The sequence below is a fragment of the Lissotriton vulgaris genome, chromosome 8 (genome assembly GCF_964263255.1).
Source record: "Lissotriton vulgaris chromosome 8, aLisVul1.2, whole genome shotgun sequence".
In the NCBI taxonomy this organism is placed as follows: Eukaryota; Metazoa; Chordata; class Amphibia; order Caudata; family Salamandridae; genus Lissotriton; species Lissotriton vulgaris.
The window spans coordinates 1,294,246,789-1,294,267,484 of record NC_141696.1 but is presented as its reverse complement, the minus strand read 5'-3'; the positions used below and the strand labels follow the sequence as shown (position 1 = coordinate 1,294,267,484).

At 48.0% G+C, this 20,696-nt stretch overlaps 1 protein-coding gene across 1 annotated transcript in view; it reads right to left on the bottom strand.

The window, feature by feature from the left end:
- ARHGAP20 (Rho GTPase activating protein 20) overlaps positions 1-20,696 on the bottom strand; it is a 318,989-nt gene that overhangs the window by 297,054 nt on the left and 1,239 nt on the right. The window lies entirely within an intron of this gene.

Below are 20,696 nucleotides of genomic sequence, written 5' to 3'. Positions count from 1 at the left end.
TCACCAGCAGATTTTCGTAGCGGGACCCATAGGTTGATGTAGACGTCTATATCCTGACATCTACGTAATTTAATTTGATCCGATACCTCACTTCATTTATTGCTGATCCTGATCGTGGCACTTCTCATCTTCCAACGGCCGTGTGTTATTAAGCAGACGTATTCAGCGGTTCCCACAGGTTGAAGTAGATGGATACATTCTTATATCCATGAAATCTAATCTGAATTAAAGGCTGCGATACTTCATCTCACCAACTGCTACGGGAAGCTAGATAATATTGTTGATACTGCTCCCATAGGTTGATGCAACCGCCTTTGTTTTTAGAATAACGACGCATTGCGCGTTTCATACATTACCAACGAGTTGCATCGCTCTCTTGCAGCCGTTTGAGAATACCATTGCACATACCACCAAGAGTCTTTAGCTTTTTTTGTGGCTCCTGATGAAGGCGTTTCCTACAACGCCGAAACGCGCGTCGACCTACATTGTTTGCCACCGCCAATTTTTTATGAAATTCTACTAATAATTGTGACTCACTGTCCAACTTTGTCTGTTGTTTTAACTTGAAAATTGCCTTTTTTGTAATTGTGATATATGTATATGATTATTGTGTTATTAAGTTACCTATAGAATTGTTTGTGCATTATGAATTATTTCTATTCAATGTTTTTAATATGAATGAGTTCAGATTTACAATAAATGTATTTCCACTTTTTAATTATTTGAGTTGTGTGCTTTCCATACATTTTCCCTTACTCCTTGTGTGTTGACACCAGGTCATTTCTTTCGCATTGTTTATAATGACCAGGTACACTCCAGTCATAGGCTCCTATTCCAGAATCACTGGCCTTGATTATTTTTAATTGTGACTTCCACCAGTGGTCCAGTGTTCTCTCACACTCCTCTGTTTTCTGCCCAACCCACCTTCTTATATTCCCTCGATTTCCCTCCTGCTATCGCCCTTCCTTCATTTCAACTCTTCTTCTTCCCCTCCCAGTAATCCTCATCCTCTCCTTCTCCCGAGTTAGGAAATGGAGAGCTCCATGATCAATGTTAAACCAAGCACTTCTCTGCTTTGGGTTGTGGTTGGTTGCAGCTGGACAGGGTGTCCTTTACCTAACCTTCACAGTGCAGGTAGAGCAATATGATGGACTATTTTGTGCATCAGGGGTGATAGGTGTGTGCTGAAATTATCAGAGTGGGTCATTGGACAGGTAACTGACATGTAGGAGAATACGGTTGGTTGGGTAGAGTTTTGTCAGCTACATGGCCATGGTACAGTGTTGTGTTGGTGGAACAGTCATGTCTAACCAGTGCTGTTTGAGGATGACCATATGTAGGCGTTTTTGTATGGTGTGTGATGACGTTAAGCGTAGAGTGCTGTTGGGAATCTGATGTAAACCGGATTACTGACCATCAGATTCAACTAACATTTCTATCAAGAAGAAGCAATCACATCTAGAAGGGCTAGTGAGGCTATCAGAATTTGTGGAGAAGTGTTATGAATTGAGTGAGTCAATAGGGAGAATCTTGGCTACCCATACAAGGCAACAAGAAGCGATGGGAACAGTGAGAGAAATTAGGGATACATTAGGCAGGATGCACTCAGATTCAAATGAAATAAGGGAAGTATTTAGGACTTTTTATGAGAAGTTATATGATGATGAATTATCGGGGCGAGATTCTCGAAGAGATAAAGAGGATATGAAGGAGTATCTTCAAGAGATCCCGGTAGATATAGTAGAGGAGGATGACGCAGAGGGTCTAGAGGGGGTCTTGCAGACAGAAGAAATTAAGGAGGCAATATGGAAACTTCCATCAGGTAAAGCAGCGGGCCCTGACCAAATACCTATAGAGTTTTATAAAGTGTTTTAGGATATGTTGGGAGATGAGTTAATAAAAGTTATGCAACTGGCACAGTTGGGTAAATTAGCACCCAAGTCATGGGGAGGTGCTGAGGTGGTAGTAATATTAAAAAAAAGGAAAAATCCGGAGGAACCAGGATCTTACAGACCCATCACTTTAATGAATGCCGACGTGAAAGTGTTCTCTAAGGCATTGGCATCAAGACTTGCCAGAGTAATTCACAAAATAATTAGCAGTTCGCAACATGGTTTTATACCGGGGAGAGGGACTACTCACCACATACGCAAAGTAATAACTCTATTTGATGTTACATCAGTCACAGGAGACCCAATGGCAGTAATGTTACTCGATGCAGAAAAAGCATTTGATCGGGTCTCCTGGGACTATCTTTGGTATGCTCTTGAAAGAATAGGTATTAAACAAGGATATCTTAAAGCATTACAGATTCTATATTTAAATCCGGCAGCAACTGTACGGGTGAATGGGGGGGAACACAGGGCAATTCCGAATAAAAAGAGGTACTAGACAGGGGTGCCCGTGCTCACCGCTTCTGTTTGCCATATATATGGACCCACTAATCCGCAGAATAGAGGCAGCTGAGATGATTAAACCTCTAACAACACTTATCGGACATTGTAAAATCTTAGCCTATGCAGACAATATTGCCGTAATTACTCCAACTCCTACTGAATCTATAGAGTATCTGGAAATTGAGGCGAGGAAATTTGGAAAGATATCGGGTTATAAATTAAATACATCCAAAACGCAGATAATTAAAAACTCATTTACTCCCTGTATAGATAACCGTGTGACACAGCTAGGTACATATTTAGGGATTATTATTTTGGCAGACTTGGACATGTTAGTAGAAAAGAACATTATCCCTTTAATTAAAAAAATAGAGAAAGATCTGGACAGGTGGGATAACCTGCACATGTCAATTGTGGGGCGGACAAATATAATAAAAATGATGGTCCTCCCAAAATTTTTATATTTATTTAGAGCTATACCTTTGTTATTTGAAGTAAAAAAAATTAAAAAATTAGAGTGCATAATTAATAGATTCATCTGGGCAAAGGGGAAAACGAGAAGAGCCCTTAGATATATGACGCTCCCGAGAGAGAGGGGAGGCTGGGGAGTACCAGATTTAAAACTATATTATTGGGCAGCAGCTCTCCAAAATATGATTGGCTTGTTGGGAGGGGCAGAGTCAGAAGGTTGGAGTAAATTTGGAACACTGGCAATTTATGGACTAACTTTGGGAACAGAAGTGCAGAATGTGTAATTGAAGTTTACAGAGCCTAGCTACTACAAGAGGACAAAGTTTAAGACGCTCATAGCAGCATGTACAATTTGGAAAAGTTTTGTTAAAAGAATAGGTTTGGGGAAATATAATGTGTATACCAGACTTTCACATAACCCAAACCTTCCAAAAGAGATTTTCTCGGGCTCCACATTTATTGAGTGGGAAAACAAGGGAATTAGAAGCAAAGGGGATGTAATGGGGGATCAGGGGGTTTTTCAATTCTCAGAATTACAGGCTAGATTTAAGTTAGATAACAGGCAATTTTTTAAATACCTACAAATTAGGAGTTTCCTTTTGAATAAAAAGGGAGGTGCTTTGGGTTTTAGGCGCGATCCTATTATGGAAGTAGTTCAAAGAGGAGAAGATTGTACTATTAAGAGGTTATATGCTGAATTGATAAAATCAAAACAGGATGACTACGAAAAATGGAACGAAAAATGGAATGACAGTCTCAATATAAGTGGGGAAAGCTTTGGTATCTCTTTAGAAAAGGGATACTCTCTGTTATGCTCAGCACCTTTGCAGGCGCAACACTATAAAACGTTGTACCATTTGTACTATACCCCTGCAAAAATAGCACAATGGGGAGGAACTGTGGGTATTAAGTGTTATAGATGTGGAAGCTTGGAAGCTGATCTAAAACATGTATTTGCAACGTGTCCCCATTTATAATCATTAAAAAAAGACATTGAATGTTTCATAAATAATATTTTAGGAACCGAAATTGTGTTAACTCACGGAACTATATTATTAGGAGTAAATCTGGAGGACAGACAGTTATTAAGCGGGAGGGAATTTTTATTTGTAGCATTATCAGTTATGAGATTATGTATAGCCTCGGCATGGATTGACCCTTTACCACCCACCTTTCATAATTGGCTGGCCAAATTAATAACAACATATAATGTGGAGAAAGATCTATGCACGGAAAGGAAAAAGGGGAAAGAAGCTCGGTAAGCTAATATGGGATCCCATCACGCGATGGAAGGAGGGTGAATAGATTAAAACTAATTTGCGAGTAAAACTCGGGAGATCTAGAACAATATATAAGGTATTAATTGCTATGATGGTAATATCCAGAGAGATATAAGTGTCTTTATAGAAATATTAGAGAATGGAATCTTTGCTAGGTCAGTTTTATGCTTTGGAAATGGGATTGATATTTTTGATTATTCTTGGTCTGTACTGGATATTGCTCATTTTATAATTATTGTTGTTGCTTTATTTATTTTTTCTCTCAATGTGATGCATTTTGTTAGTAATATTGCCGTGCCCTGTATGTAATAGTAAAAACTTTCAATAAAAAGATTAAAAAAAAAAAAAAGTAAACCGGATTACTGACCATCAGATTCAACTAACATTTCTATCAAGAAGAAGCAATCTCATCTAGAAGGGCTAGTGAGGCTATCAGAATTTGTGGATAGACCTCAGATCGAGAATATTTCATTTTGGGTCACGGACAGGCGCAGGCAAATGTAAGTATTCATACTCTAAAAAATAACATTACAGTAGGGAGAGAGAATTTTTTCTATAGCCCCTACTAATACAGTTTATGATGATCCTATGTGCTGTGAAAAACAAAAAGTTAGCCTTGCTGAATGTTTACATCTTGGAAGGAGAAAAAGCTGAGATGACCCTTTTGGGTTTTGAAGTTGTAACCTGCAGTTCATGATAGGAGTGAGCATTTACTCACTTAATCACCTTGCGGTACGTGCCCATAAAAACAAAATGTGTATATTTTATAAATATAAATATATATATATATATATATATATATATATATATATATATATATATATATACACACACATATACTTACTGCATTTACAACAGAACTGATAGACCCATGCCCATATTTGTATAGAATTATATGAATTATTTGTTAACAGTATTAATAAAATTGTGGAATTGTAGTCCTCTTTGTGTGCGAGGACTGTATTTATGTAAATGTACACGCCCTTGGTGTGGGGGGTTCATTGTATGACAGATTAATAGTAGGTAAGTATTAAACCAGTGTGAAACACATTTTCTAACATGCTGAAAGTTGAAATAAAGTGTTTTAAGGCTAACGTTCCCACCTGACAGGGAGCATGTATCCCCGAGTGTGTTCCAGATTGCATGCTGGCAGTTAACCTGTGAGGGACTGTGTCAGCTGGATTAGCAGGAGAGATCATGAAAACCCACCTGTCACTCAACTGGTGACCCCAAAAAAAGAGAGGGTGCTTGAAACTCTGAGATCACGGAAATTATGATGTCAGGTTAGGAGCACATGGCATCTCAAATCTCTTTTCATTCAACATCTGCTGTGCTTTCATTTGAGTACAAATTATAGATGTTGTTTCACTCACTATAAAAAAAATGGCTGGGAAATGTTTTACAATCATTTTTGTGAGCACGGAGGCGGTAGGACATGAGGCAGGATGTGTTCTACTTGCCCAATTACCAGGCTATGCTTTTCAAAAATTCACTTGCATTTCAAAATAAAGCAAAACCTTTTCCGAGAAATTGCAGAGACAAACCCCCTCCACTTGTTCCCAGCCTCCTACAGATTGTCAGACACCTTGTGGCAGTAAACAGACAGTTTGTCATCATTTTATATAGTGATGTGTTTTTTATTCCTTCAATCGCCTGCTTTGTCATAGGAACGGTCTATTCTGCCCAGGGTTCCAACCTGCAACATGGGGACCCGCTTTTACACTTTAGCCGCATAACGTACTTTTAAAGTACAAAAGTTGGTATTTTTTGTTGAGAGATTTCATTTTATGTGATGTGCCTTTGGGATGGGGTAGATACAGACGCTAGGCCGGGGGTTGAATGTAACCCTACCCAGGGATGGCTCTAGGCTCAAGGCAGCCCTGGGCAGGGAGCGGAGGCATGGGGCCCCAAAAGGTATCAGAGCGCTTTACATGAGCACTAGTTGCGTTACAGACCGACACATTCCAGGAGATTAAGTGATTCACCCCAGAGACTTTTTAAGGCATGGGCACAGTGAGCTTTGTCCCAGGGCCCCGGCGTTTCATGGGGCCCCTGATAGAACCAGTTCTGTTCTGCAGAGAGTCTTGGTCTGATGACCTTGAATAATTAATGAACAGATTGTTTTAAATAGCTTTTTTCCCCCAAAATATTTTTTATTATGGATGATATGTGATAACTCTCAGACATTGCAGAGAAATGTCGTGTTTAGGTTTCATGCAGCATCATGTATAAAAGTTTCTTTTAGATCAAAACCGGACTCCCATATGAGAATTGGGAGGGGGTCACGGAGGTTATGTGCAGCAATATTGGTGAGCTGCTGCTGTGTTACATCTAATGAAAGCACACTTCATTATCCCTGAATATTAGATGTAAACACATTTGGAATTTGGAACATGCCTGTCAGTGATCTAGCCAAAGACAGCAGAAAGAGCTCAAATTGGGTCATAAATTCAAAACTGTTCTCAACAGGAGCCCCCAAAGTAAGTTTGGCCCAGGGCCCCCAAAATCCTTAAAATGTCCTTGATTCACCCAGAGTCACAGGATGTTGTGCGTACCTGTGAAGACTCGAACCCTGTTCCCCAGCTTTATGTTCGCTCACTCTAGCTGTTAGGCCAAGTCTTTGACAAGATGCTGCTGACCCTTCAGCTACTAATGAAAGACCTGCTTCTCTGTTATTGAGGCACAGATGGTTGATGAGCCAACCACCTATGCCCACCAACTCCCCTCACCCCACTCCCAACTCTAGCGTGAGATCTTCAGGTCTTCCTGGGCACTGCGGAGCACGGATGGGTGGACAGGGGGTCACCTGGTGGGCGCGCTTCCTCGCCTTCGGTCTATGAACAACTTTCCTTGGGTCAAGACTCCATATATGTCCCACCGCTTTCCTCCCCCAGGGTGGGGGCTCTCCCAATTTTCTCCATGCAAGCGGTTTTGCCTTCGTGAATGGGTGGAGTGGAAGTTAGTACCCTGGTGCTGTGAAAAACAAATATGAAATCAGTGAGCCTTTTTCGATGTATATAGTTTGGTGTTTGTCTATTTTAGGACCAAAACGAAATTTCAGATGTTTAGTCAAGGGAAGAGGTTATGATTGTATTGTTTTTAAGAACAGCTGTGATTGATTACCAAATGTTTTACTGAGTTTGAAGTAAACGATCTGTGTGATGAAATAAATAGATACGTCTGTATGGTTGCTGACTTGGCTGAGCTGAAGTGTGGGGGGAAGGATATTAACTGGGTGCCCCCCTGGCCTATTCCAATCTAAATATATTTCAACAATGAAAATTGTAGGTTCCACTCAGGGTTACAAACAGGTAATATAAGGGCCGGGCATAAGAACTGCCGGAGCCTTCCATTTCTGGAATCTCTCTCTAATGAGAAAATGTGTAATAAAGTGGGCAGGCCAAACATACAAATGGGTCAGGCATAGGCAGGCCTGGTGCTGACCAATCACACCTGCAGGAATCTGGTGTTCTAAATTACATAGGCACCGATTACCAAATTTGAGCTCCCGTCAACTTCTTTACCTCTGCGTCCACATCCATAATACGGTGAGCGCGCAGACCTAAAGAGATTCTTTAATTGGCATTGGTCATGCCACCATGCAAATGAGGGAACGCCCTCTTGAGATAGCACTGGCACAACATGTATAACAGCGCTATCGGCATTAAAATATCAAAGTGCTGGGGCGCACAAAGCGGGCGCAAACACATGTTGCGCCCACGGGCACTTCTGTCATACAAGCCTAGGTGTGTTGCTAGAGACCCATAAAATAGGCTTCCGCATATAGGTTGGTGCACGAAGGGTTATTTTTAATACATTACCTATTTTAGCTCAGCAATTCGAAGAACATGTGCCTATGTAGCCTGATTCTATTGAAGTGCTCCTATTATGTTATGTAGAGACTTACACCTGTGTTATGAGGTCGTCCCAATCCTACCAGATCTTTAACAACAATACATCAGTAATAGTAGGATATTTGGCAATTGGAGAAAAAAGCACGTATATAAATATATTATGTATCATGAATGACATTATTCGGGATAAGGTGGCGAGTTGGACAGAAATTCGCTGTTCATTTCCCATTAAAAGTTATGTTTACACTGCTCAGTCAGTAAATATTAAAATGGGTAAAACTCCTAATTACCCGCGACTGACACTGTTACTCAGGTATACCTGCAAAGTTTATCCCAGAAGGTTACTCCTGGGTGGACTGCAAAATGCATTTCCCTGGCTGCCTGTAACCAGCACATTCTTGTGAGTTGTTCCTTTGCAGTTCCTGGGTGGCCTGTGTACAACTTTCCAATGGCTGGCTGTTGGACCTGGCACTTTATGGTTGGTGGAGGCGATGCCCTAGCCAGGAAGAATCTACCACTCCTCTGAGGGGCAGGTGGTTACACTTACTGTTTAAGCTGTGCTCGCTCATCCTCGGGTAGCTTGGCAACGAGTAGTCAGGCTTATCAAATAGGCCATGTGTAAAGCATTGGCACAGCACTCCCTCACGATAAATACACTGAGCATCACAAAAGAGCCTTCATGCTGGATGTATGTAAATCAGGTTTGTATTCAACACACATAATCAACACAACATGAACATCATGTATTTCGGAGCATAAATCACACTTGGGAATATTACTAGCAGCACTAGACCCAACCGTGTTGAAATGACATCAATATTATACACACTTGAGACAGCCGATTTTACAGCGCCGGACAAGCTCCCGGAGCTAAAAGTCAGAGTGATGTGCCGAATTCCACCCTGTCATGCAGCTCTGCGGAATCTTGCTGAGTTTTTATGTAACTCCACACAATTCCACACAATTAAACTGCACATGTTTTTCTGCCCACCACTAGTGGACCCAATAGTGAGCGCATTCCTGTGCTATTTGACGCTCTTTTGTTACTTACTTCAGATTGAACTCAATAGTGAGCGCATTCCTGTGCTATTTGACGCCCTTTTGTTATTCACTTCAGGGTGGATTCAATAGTGAGAGCATTCATGTGCTATGGGATGTTCCGTTGTTACTTCAGCGTGGACTCTATAGTAAGTGCATTACTGTGCTGTGGGACGCTCCATTGTTACTTCAGGGTGGACTCCACAGGGAGCGCATTCCTGTGCTATGGGATGCTCCGTTGTTACTTCAGAGTGGACTCTATAGTAAGTGCCTTCTTGTGCTCGGGGACGCTTCTTTGTTACTTCAGGGTGGACTCCACAGTGAGCGCATTCCTGTGCTGTCGGGCGCTCCTTTGTTCCTTCAGGGTGGACTCCACAGTGAGCGCATTCCTGTGCTATGGGACGCTCCTTTGTTACTTCAGGGTGGACTCCACAGTGAGCGCATTCCTGTGCTGTCGGGCGCTCCTTTGTTCCTTCAGGGTGGACTCCACAGTGAGCGCATTCCTGTGCTATGGGACGCTCCTTTGTTACTTCAGGGTGGACTCCACAGTGAGCGCATTCCTGTGCTGTGGGACGCTCCTTTGTTACTTCAGGGTGGACTCTATAGTGAGTGCATTCCTGTGCTACGGGACCCTCCGTTGTTACTTCAGGATGGACTGAATAGTGAGCTCAATCCTGTGCTGTTGGACGCTCCTTTGTTCTTCAGTCCTGTGCTATGGGACGCTCCATTGTTACTTCAGCGTGGATTTCACAGTGAGTGCATTCCTGTACTATGGGATGCTCCATTGTTACTTCAGGGTGGACACCACAGTGAGCGCATTCCTGTGCTGTGGGACGCTCCTTTGTTACTTCAACGTGGACTCAATAGTGAGCGCATTCCTGTGCTGTGGGATGCTCCATTGTTACTTCAGCGTGGACTCCACAGTGAGCGCATTCCTGCTCCTTTGTTACTTCAGGGTGGACTCCACAGTGAGCGCATTCCTGCGCTGTGGGATGCTCCATTGTTAGTTCAGTGTGGACTCAATAGTGAGAGCATTCCTGTGCTATGGGACACTCTGTTATTACTTCAGGATGGACTGATTAGTGAGATAAGTCCTGTGCTATGGGATGCTCCATTGTTACTTCAGGGTGGACTCCACGGTGAGCGCATTCCTGTGCTGTGGGACGCTCCTTTGTCACTTCAGCGTGGACTCTATAGTGAGCTCATTCCTGTGCTATGGGAAGCTCCTATGTTCTTCAGGGTGGACTCCACAGTGAGCGCATTCCTGTGCTGTGGGACACTCCTTTGTTACTTCAGGGTGGACTCCACGGTGAGCGCATTCCTGTGCTGTGGGACGCTCCATTGTTACTTCAGGGTGGACTCCACAGTGAGCGCATTCCTGTGCTGTGGGAAACTCCTTTGTTACTTCAGTGTGGACTCAATAGTGAGCGCATTCCTGTGCTGTGGGATGCTCCATTGTTACTTCAGCGTGGACTCCACAGTGAGCGCATTCCTGCTCCTTTGTTACTTCAGGGTGGACTCCACAGTGAGCGCATTCCGGCGCTGTGGGATGCTCCATTGTTAGTTCAGTGTGGACTCAATAGTGAGAGCATTCCTGTGCTATGGGACGCTCTGTTATTACTTCAGGATGGACTGATTAGTGAGAAAAGTCCTGTGCTATGGGATGCTCCATTGTTACTTCAGGGTGGACTCCACGGTGAGCGCATTCCTGTGCTGTGGGACGCTCCATTGTTACTTCAGCGTGGACTCTATATTGTGTTCATTCCTGTGCTGTGGGATGCTCCGTTGTTACTTCAGGGTGGCCTCCACGGTGAGCGCATTCCTGCGCTGTGGGATGCTCCATTGTTACTTCAGGATGGACTCCACAGTGAGTGCATTCCTGTGTGTGGGACGCACCTTTGTTACTTCAGTGTGGACTCCACAGTGAGCGCATTTCTGTGCTATGGGGCGCTCTTTTGTTACTTCAGTGTGGACTCCACAGTGAATGCATTCCTGAGCTAGGGGATGCACCTTTGGTACTTCAGGGTGGACTCCACAGTGAGCGCATTCCTGTGTGTGGGACGCACCTTTGTTACTTCAGGATGGACTCCACATTGAGTGAATTCCTGTGCTTTGGGATGCTCCTTTGTTACTTCAGTGTGGACTCCACAGTGAGTGTGTTCCTGTGCTGTTGGACGCTCCTTTGTTACTTCAGGGTGGACTCCACAGTGAGCGCATTCCTGTGCTGTGGGACGCTCCTTTGTTACTTCAGCGTGGACTCCACAGTGAGCCCATTCCTGTGCTATGGGACGCTCCATTGTTACTTCAGCGTGGACTCCACAGTGAGCGCATTCCTGTGCTGTTGGACGCTCCTTTGTTACTTCAGGGTGGACTCCACAGTGAGTGCATTCCTGCGCTGTGGGATGCTCCTTTGTTACTTCAGGGTGGCCTCCACGGTGAGTGCATTCCTGTGCTATGGGACGCTCCTTTGTTACTTCAGGGTGGACTCCACAGTGAGTTCATTCCTGTGCTGTGGGATGCTCCGTTGTTACTTCAGGGTGGCCTCCACGGTGAGCGCATTCCTGCGCTGTGGGACGCTCCATTGTTACTTCAGGATGGACTCCACAGTGAGCGCATTCCTGTGTGTGGGACGCACCTTTGTTACTTCAGGCTGGACTCCACAGTGAGTGAATTCCTGTGCTGTGGGATGCTCCTTTGTTACTTCAGTGTGGACTCCACAGTGAGTGAATTCCTGTGCTGTGGGATGCTCCTTTGTTACTTCAGCGTGGACTCCACAGTGAGCGCATTCCTGCGCTGTGGGATGCTTCATTGTTACTTCAGGGTGGACACCACAGTGAGCGCATTCCTGTGCTACGGGACGCTCTGTTGTTACTTCAGGGTGGACTCCACAGTGAGTGCATTCCTGTGCTGTGGGATGCTCCGTTGTTACTTCAGGGTGGACTCCACAGTGAGCCCATTCCTGCGCTGTGGGATGCTCTGTTGTTACTTCAGGGTGGACTCCACAGCGAGCGCATTCCTGCGCTGTGGGATGCTCCTTTGTTACTTCAGGGTGGACTCCAGTGAGCGCATTCCTGCGCTGTGGGATGCTCCTTTGTTACTTCAGGGTGGACTCCACAGTGAGCCCATTCCTGCGCTGTGGGATGCTCTGTTGTTACTTCAGGGTGGACTCCACAGTGAGCGCATTCCTGTGCTGTGGGATGCTCTGTTGTTACTTCAGGGTGGACTCCACAGTGAGCGCATTCCTGCGCTGTGGGATGCTCTGTTGTTACTTCAGGGTGGACTCCACAGTGAGTGCATTCCTGCGCTGTGGGATGCACCTTTGTTACTTCAGCGTGGACTCCACAGTGAATGCATTCTTGAACTAGGGGATGCACCTTTGTTACTTCAGGGTGGACTCCACAGTGAGCGCATTCCTGCGCTGTGGGATGCTCTGTTGTTACTTCAGGGTGGACTCCACAGTGAGCGCATTCATGCGCTGTGGGATGCTTTGTTGTTACTTGAGTGTGGACTCCACAGTGAGTGAATTCCTGTGCTATGGGATGGTCTGTTACTTCAGGGTGGACTCCACAGTGAGCGCATTCCTGTGCTATGGGACACTCTGTTGTTACTTCAGCATGGACTCTATAGTGAGTGCATTCCTGTGCTGTGGGACGCACCTTTGTTACTTCAGCGTGGACTCCACAGTGAGTGCATTCCTGTGCTGTGGGACACTCCTTTGTTACTTCAGCTTGAACTCCACAGTGAGTGCATTCCTGTGCTGTGGGATGCTCCGTTGTTACTTCAGGGTGGCCTCCACGGTGAGTGCATTCCTGTGCTGTGGGATGCTCTGTTGTTACTTCAGGGTGGACTCCAGTGAGTGCATTCCTGTGCTGTGGGATGCTCCGTTGTTACTTCAGGGTGGACTCCACAGTGAGCGCATTCCTGTGCTGTGGGACACTCCGTTGTTACTTCAGGGTGGACTCCACAGTGAGCGCATTCCTGTGCTGTGGGACGCACCTTTGTTACTTCAGCGTGGACTCCACAGTGAATGCATTCCTATGCTGTGGGACGCACCTTTGTTACTTCAGCGTGGACTCCACAGTGAGCGCATTCCTGTGCTGTGGGTTGCTGTGGTGCTCCTGGGTGGACACTTCATGGCTTTCCTATAGATACCTGTAACCGGTGCAACCCTGCGGCTGCTTCTTGATGGGATGTTTGGGGCTTGTCAATAGCTGTCTGTGCGCAGTGCATTCTGTGGTTGCTACTCGGCTGCTCATGGGTAGACTCTGAAGCGCATGTCCCTCTCTCCCAGAGAGTGGTTGATTTCTACAGGTTATTTCTCTGTTGCTGCTGGGAAGGGTTTGGAGGGCATTTCCCCTTCTGCTTGTAGCCAGTGCATCTCATTACTCGTCACGTATGACTTTTAAACACCTAACACTTTCCACAAAGGCCACCCTCATTACCCACGCCTTTCCAACCAGATACAACATTCAAATAAATTCAACTACACGTTTCGGCCCAGTATCCAGTGTCAAGACCACATAGGTCATCCCACGAGGCACCACAGCGCTCCCGCGTAGATCACACTAAAATGCAACACCTGCACCCAAGCAGTGCAACCCATTGGCTAATGTCCTCTGGGTCCTCGTCAGAGGCACGAACAGCTGGAAATGTCAGTACAATAAAGTAAATCGAGTCTGGGCCTTTTCTCGGCCCTACGCTCTCTGTTCTTTCCTCCTTCCTTCTCGTGCCTCCCCTGTCCCCTACGATTCGCCCTCGGTGCTTCGAGGCTGATCGGGGCTACATAAGCGCTATAAAAACAATCTATGGAGTAATGCTATTAAAATGTGCCCGTTCAGCTGCGAGTGTTTTTTGTGCCACACTTAGAATTGGCAGTTACGTGGGACTGCAATGAAGACACAGGCAATAAATATGCGCCGCTTGAGGAAAAACGACACATGGTGTATTAAATAAGTCACGTGTTCTTTTCACTTAGATTACACTTGTAACCTAACAAGAATTCACTAAAGAGCAGCATAAGGCGACGGCGGAAGGCATCATCGTTCCAGCGGGATCGACGTCACGCCACTATGTCTCTACAGCAGGGGGTGCACCAGCACCTCCCTCTGGGCCCCCACCACGTCCAGCAGGGGTCGCTGCGCCACACTGTCCTCGTCCTGGCAGCAGGGTGCGCTGCGCCTCACCCTCTCGGAGGTGCTGTTGCACTCTGCGCAACAGCCTCCACAGCCCCCGACCTAAGTACACAGCTCAAAGTGGCCCAGGGCGGAGGGGGCGCCATGTTGTGAGGAGCGAGCCGAGAAACAGATGAGCCTTGTGATGTGCCACGGTCCGACCCCCGCTGAAAACCAAAATGCCACACAATGCAGGTCTGTGACCTCAAACCAGAGGTTCCGCCTGCTGTACAACAGGGAAACTCAGATCCTCGTGATATTCTGAAAACCTTCGACCTCCCCTCCCCATCTTCCTCCCTCCCCAATTCGCCTGGGCGGGAGAGGCTGACAGGATTGCGCAGTCTGCACTCCGGTGGAAGGGGCTGAGCACTGAACGCGCCGGCTCTTGTGTGCGCCCGGTTTATGCCCGTATGAACTGAGCTACGGTGCCCAGAGTGCAACTGGTGAAGTGCTAAAAAACACAAAACAGGCGGGACTGCATCCAGCTGTGAGCGGCCACGATGGTGCAAGGCGCAGTACCAGCAGCATCTGTGCCCAGAGTCCCACAGCCTGAGGTGACAGCGGGGTACGAGGGAGGGGCTGAGGAAGACACGCATCAGCAGCTCTGGGCTCTCCTCTGCAGCACCCCACAATATTAGGGAGAGCAGACACTGAGCGCTGAAAGAGCCACACCCAGGGCAATAAGGTATCCACGAATCTCAACACTGGGGATGGGCGAGGCTGTAACACGGGCGTCTCTAAAGGCGCTAATCTCCGCTCAGATAGCGCCTAGGGGCCCTAATAATATATATCATCACTCACATGATGTCATCATCTCCAGGGCTCAGTGTGGCTCCATGCTGCTGTGTATAAGTGCCCCCCCCCCCCCACCCACACACACACAGGGGTCTCTGCTCAATCTGCACGAATTGACTGCAATCCCGTTAGAGAGGTCCGGCGTCATGATGTGGTACGTGCAGGGAGCGCCACGAGGCAGCCGCCGAGCCCGAGTGTGGTTTCTATGGCACCCATCGCCCGGGCACCTCGTCTGCCCAGAATGCTGGCCATGCCCATAGCTGCTACACCCAGCCTGTGCATACCAACAGCAAACACACAATGAACTTCCCTGCAAACAAATGCGCGAGCCAAACCCAACGCACACAGGACGCACAGAGAGCTAAGACTATATACATAGCCAACACGCCAGCACACAAACACCCCACGCCCACTGCAGACCCCCAGACACAATTCTACGCGCAGTTTCTAAAAAATGCACCGAAACTCACAATACACACGAAATACAAATAGAAATACATAACAACACACTACACACACTCAAATGAACATGACACACAGCACACCCCCAATGCACACAAAACGCATGCAGCACATGTTTACTACCAAAACCCAACGAATAACTAACACACACTACATACACACCCACAACACAAGATACTCTATGATCATGCACACAAGAACGCACAGCAAACACACACCATACATAAGTGAGTGTAAAACAGTGTGTCGTGAGTACCGGGAAGTAATCTAAACATTACATCCTTTTCACTTCTTCCTCTAGTCTTCATCCCGCTGCGTAAGACTGGAACGAGGGCGTAGAGTCCGAGCCCAGAGGTTTCCCGTAAGGGATTGAGTCATTCCGGAGCCTCGCTGTGCATTTTAAATACATTGATGACGTACATAGTCCACGCAGGGGCCTTCTACGGTGTGATTGGTGCACAGAGACGGGCCGTTCTGTGGGTTTCCTGACACACTTTGTCAAGAGTCATCACTTCACACAGGGGCAGCGGCTACCAAGCGGGTGTGGGCCCTAAAGCAGGCAACGAGAATGCCCACCCCTGAAAATCAGTTGGGTATTGAAAGACAATCATAACTGAGGTGCAGCGAGATCCATCCCTAGGGCCGGTGCCACTGCACCACCTGCACAAATATGTAGTAACCTTCAGAAGGCGGTTGCTACCATTTCTCTCAGCGTAGGTGCAGCCCTTGGAAGTCACGTGCCTTCAGCACGCTCGTGATGTGCCCAGAGCGCCCCCTGCCTTGTAATCTATTTACACGGAATCCCCTGACAGAACGACAGGACGTGACAGCCTTTGACACCGGCACGTCATCCCTGGCCTGTTAACAAGTCATTGTTTGGGTTGATTAACAAGAAACGCAATCAGCTTCAGGCTAACAACCAATCAGAAACATGAAGAACGTTAGACTGCGGGCTGCTCGTCTTCCGAAGACATGACGTCACCACTTATCAGGTGATGCGGCTGTTGGACTCGGACAATACAACTATGCATACATTAACACCGCACACCTGGGAATAAAACAACGACTGTGCTGCACACCTTCAAATATTGACCACTTAAAAAAAATGATGTCATGCCCACCTAGCAACACACTGAAATGATGGGTGCATGTTCTCATGAAATACACCGACACAATGCACATCGAACACACTGAAATAAAACATGCATTATAGGTTCTGCTGCACAGGAGTACACGGTGTGCATATGGCGCAGAGAGCAGAGCTCTGCTGCTGGGCAGAGAGCGCGCGCACAGCTGGGGTCCACACCACGCACAGGGGAGACACGAACTACTGCACAGATGGAGGGGATACGACCATGGAGCCCTTAGCCTGCCCGTGGTTCCGAAGGTGGGGCGCCCTTAGCACAAGATTTCACCAAGAAGTTTGGGTTGTGATAGGTTCCCCACAATGAAAACTGTCCCCTTTCATCCCGGGGAAGATTTGATATTACCTACGAATATGCGCGATATATTTCAGAAAACAATGTACTGGATGTGTGAGAATCACACTCTACCGAAAGCACCGCGTGCCTCCCCCGCACGAAGCTGTCACCGTGCTGCGGCCCAGACCTGCACTCAGACACCCGGCTCCGGCAAGACACCTCGGACCTACACCCGGACACCTGTGCCTACAGCTCGGACCCGGCTCCAGCAGAAAACCTCGTAGCTGAACTCAGACACCCGGCTCCTGCGAACACGTCGGGCCTGCATCCAGACAATCGGCTCCAGCAGAGCACCTCGACCTACACTCCGACACCCGGCTTCAGCAGAACACCTCGACCTACACTCCGACACCTGGCTCCAGCAGAACACCTCGACCTACACTCCTACACCTGGCTCCAGCAGAACACCTCGCACTCCGACACCCGGCTCCAGCAAGACACCTCGACCTGCACTCAGACACCCGGCTCCAGCAAGACACCTCGACCTACACTCCGACACCCGGCTCCAGCAAGACACCTCGGACCTGCACTCGGACACCTGTGCCTACAGCTCTGACCCGGCTCCAGCAGAAAACCTCGAAGCTGAACTCAGACACCCGGCTCCTGCGAACACCTCGGGCCTGCATTCAGACACCCGGCTTCAGCAGAGCACCTGGGGCCTGCCTTCAGACACCCGGCTCCACCAGAACACCTCGGGCCTGCATTCAGACACCCGGCTCCAGCAGAGCACCTCGGGCCTGCATTCAGACACCCGGCTTCAGCAGAGCACCTCGGGCCTGCATTCAGACACCCGGCTCCACCAGAACACCTCGGGCCTGCATTCAGACACCCGGCTCCAGCAGAGCACCTCGGGCCTGCATTCAGACACCCGGCTCCACCAGAACACCTCGGGCCTGCATTCAGACACCCGGCTCCAGCAGAGCACCTCGGGCCTGCATTCAGACACCCGGCTCCACCAGAACACCTCGGGCCTGCATTCAGACACCCGGCTCCAGCAGAGCACCTCGGGCCTGCATTCAGACACCCGGCTCCACCAGAACACCTCGACCTACACTCCGACACCCGGCTGGAGCAGCGCAGAGAGCCCACGCCATGGACCAGCCCGAAGAGGAGCATCAGCCCGTGCAGGTGGAGAGCGTCCCCGCGCAGGGACCGCAGCTCTATAAGCGCAGTTCTATATGCGAGCCCGTGCCTGCTATAAAGGCAGCTCTATACGGCAGACTGTACAAAGTGACCCATCTAAGGAACACCAATGACTGCCCACGAGGACAAAGATCAGACTGGCCACTGTAAGGGCACTGCCAGGGACAAGAATGCGCCCACCTCAGGCATGGCAGGCGTCGTGGTTCGCCGCTAGCGCGGGTCCGCTCAGGACCGCCCGTAGCAACGGATACCCAGAGACATCCCCGAGCCCAGCGGGCGGAGCGCGATACAGGGGACGCCTGTCCCTGGGTCACGGTGCAGACTCTGCCAGCTACGCGGACCCAAGAACACACCGGGGTGAGCGCAACAAGACCGCGAGCCCACCCACCCACCCACCGCCAGCGCATCGCTAGCCATACACCCAAGAGGGCACAGTCGACAAGAGTGTACCTACTGCCAGGCACCCCCAACGAGCACCTTTTTCACACCGAAGGCCAGCCAGGGCACTACCAAGAAAGGGACTGCAACCCTGCCATTACACCCTCATGCGAGACAATGTACTTCTGCCATTACACCCTCATGCGAGACAATGTGCCTCTGCCATTACACCCACATGTGAGACAATGTACTTCTGCCATTACACCCTCATGTGAGACAATGTGCCTCTGCCATTACACCTTCATGTGAGACAATGCGCCTCTGCCATTACACCCTCATGCGAGACAATGTGCCTCTGCCATTACACCCACATGTGAGACAATGTACTTCTGCCATTACACCCTCATGTGAGACAATGTGCCTCTGCCATTACACCTTCATGTGAGACAATGCGCCTCTGCCATTACACCCTCATGCGAGACAATGTGCCTCTGCCATTACACCCACATGTGAGACAATGTAGCCCGCCATTACACCCTCATGTGAGACAATGTGCCTCTGCCATTACACCTTCATGTGAGACAATGCGCCTCTGCCATTACACCCTCATGCGAGACAATGTGCCTCTGCCATTACACCCTCATGTGAGACAATGTGCCTCTGCCATTACACCCTCATGTGAGACAATGTGCCTGCCATTACACCTTCATGTGAGACAATGCGCCTCTGCCATTACACCCACATGTGAGACAATGAAGCCCGCCATTACACCCTCATGTGAGACAATGTGCCTCTGCCATTACACCTTCATGTGAGACAATGCGCCTCTGCCATTACACCCTCATGCGAGACAATGTGCCTCTGCCATTACACCCTCATGTGAGACAATGTGCCTCTGCCATTACACCCTCACGTGAGACAATGTGCCTCTGCCATTACACCTTCAAGTGAGACAATGCGCCTCTGCCATTACACCCTCATGCGAGACAATGTGCCTCCGCCATTACACCCTCATGTGAGACAGTGTGCCTTTGCCATTACACCCTCATGTGAGACAATGTGCCTCTGCCATTACACCTTCATGTGAGACAATGTAGCCCGCCATTACACCCTCATGCGAAACAATGTACCTCTGCCATTACACCCTCATGTGAGAGGGCGCACCCTGCCAGTGTACCCTCACGTGATACAATATATCCCTGCCATTACACCCTCATGTGAGACAATGTGCCTCTGCCATTACACCCTCATGTTAGACAATGTAGCCCGCCATTACACCCTCATGTGAGACAATGTGCCTCTGCCATTACACCCACATGTGAGACAATGTAGCCCGCCATTACACCCTCATGCGAAACAATGTACCTCTGCCATTACACCCTCATGTGAGAGGGCGCACCCTCCAGTGTGCCCTCACGTGATACAATATATCCCTGCCATTACACCCTCACGTGAAAGAATGTACCCCTCCCATTACACCCTCAGGTGAGAGAATGTATCCCTGCAAGCCACTCTAATCCGAGGGAACGTACCACCGCCAAGCCACCCTCATGTGAGATAAATCAAGGGAACTCCATGTGAGAGAATCTATACCTGCTAAGCAACCCTCATGCAACTGAATGCACCCCTGCCCATGCACCCTCATGCGAGAGAACGAGCATCTACCATTACACCCTCATGTAAGAAAATGTACCCCACCATTACACCCTCATGTGAGACAATGTAGCCCGCCATTACACCCTCATGTGAGACAATGTAGCCCGCCATTACACCCTCATGTGAGACAATGTACCCCACCATTACACCCTCATGTGAGACAATGTGCCTCTGCCATTACACCCTCATGTGAGGCAATGTAGCCCGCCATTACACCCTCATGTGAGAATGTGGCTCTGCCATTACACCCTCATGTGAGGCAATGTAGCCCGCCATTACACCCTCATGTGAGACAATGTACCCCACCATTACACCCTCATGTGACAATGCGCCTCTGCCATTACACCCTCATGTGAGACAATGTACCCCACCATTACACCCTCATGTGACAATGCTCCTCTGCCATTACACCCTCATGTGAGACAATGTACCCCACCATTACACCCTTAAGTGAGACAATGTACCACTACCATTACACCCTTAAGTGAGACAATGTACCCCACCATTACACCCTCATGTAAAACAATGTACCCCACCATTGCACCCTCATGTGACACAATGTGGCTCTGCC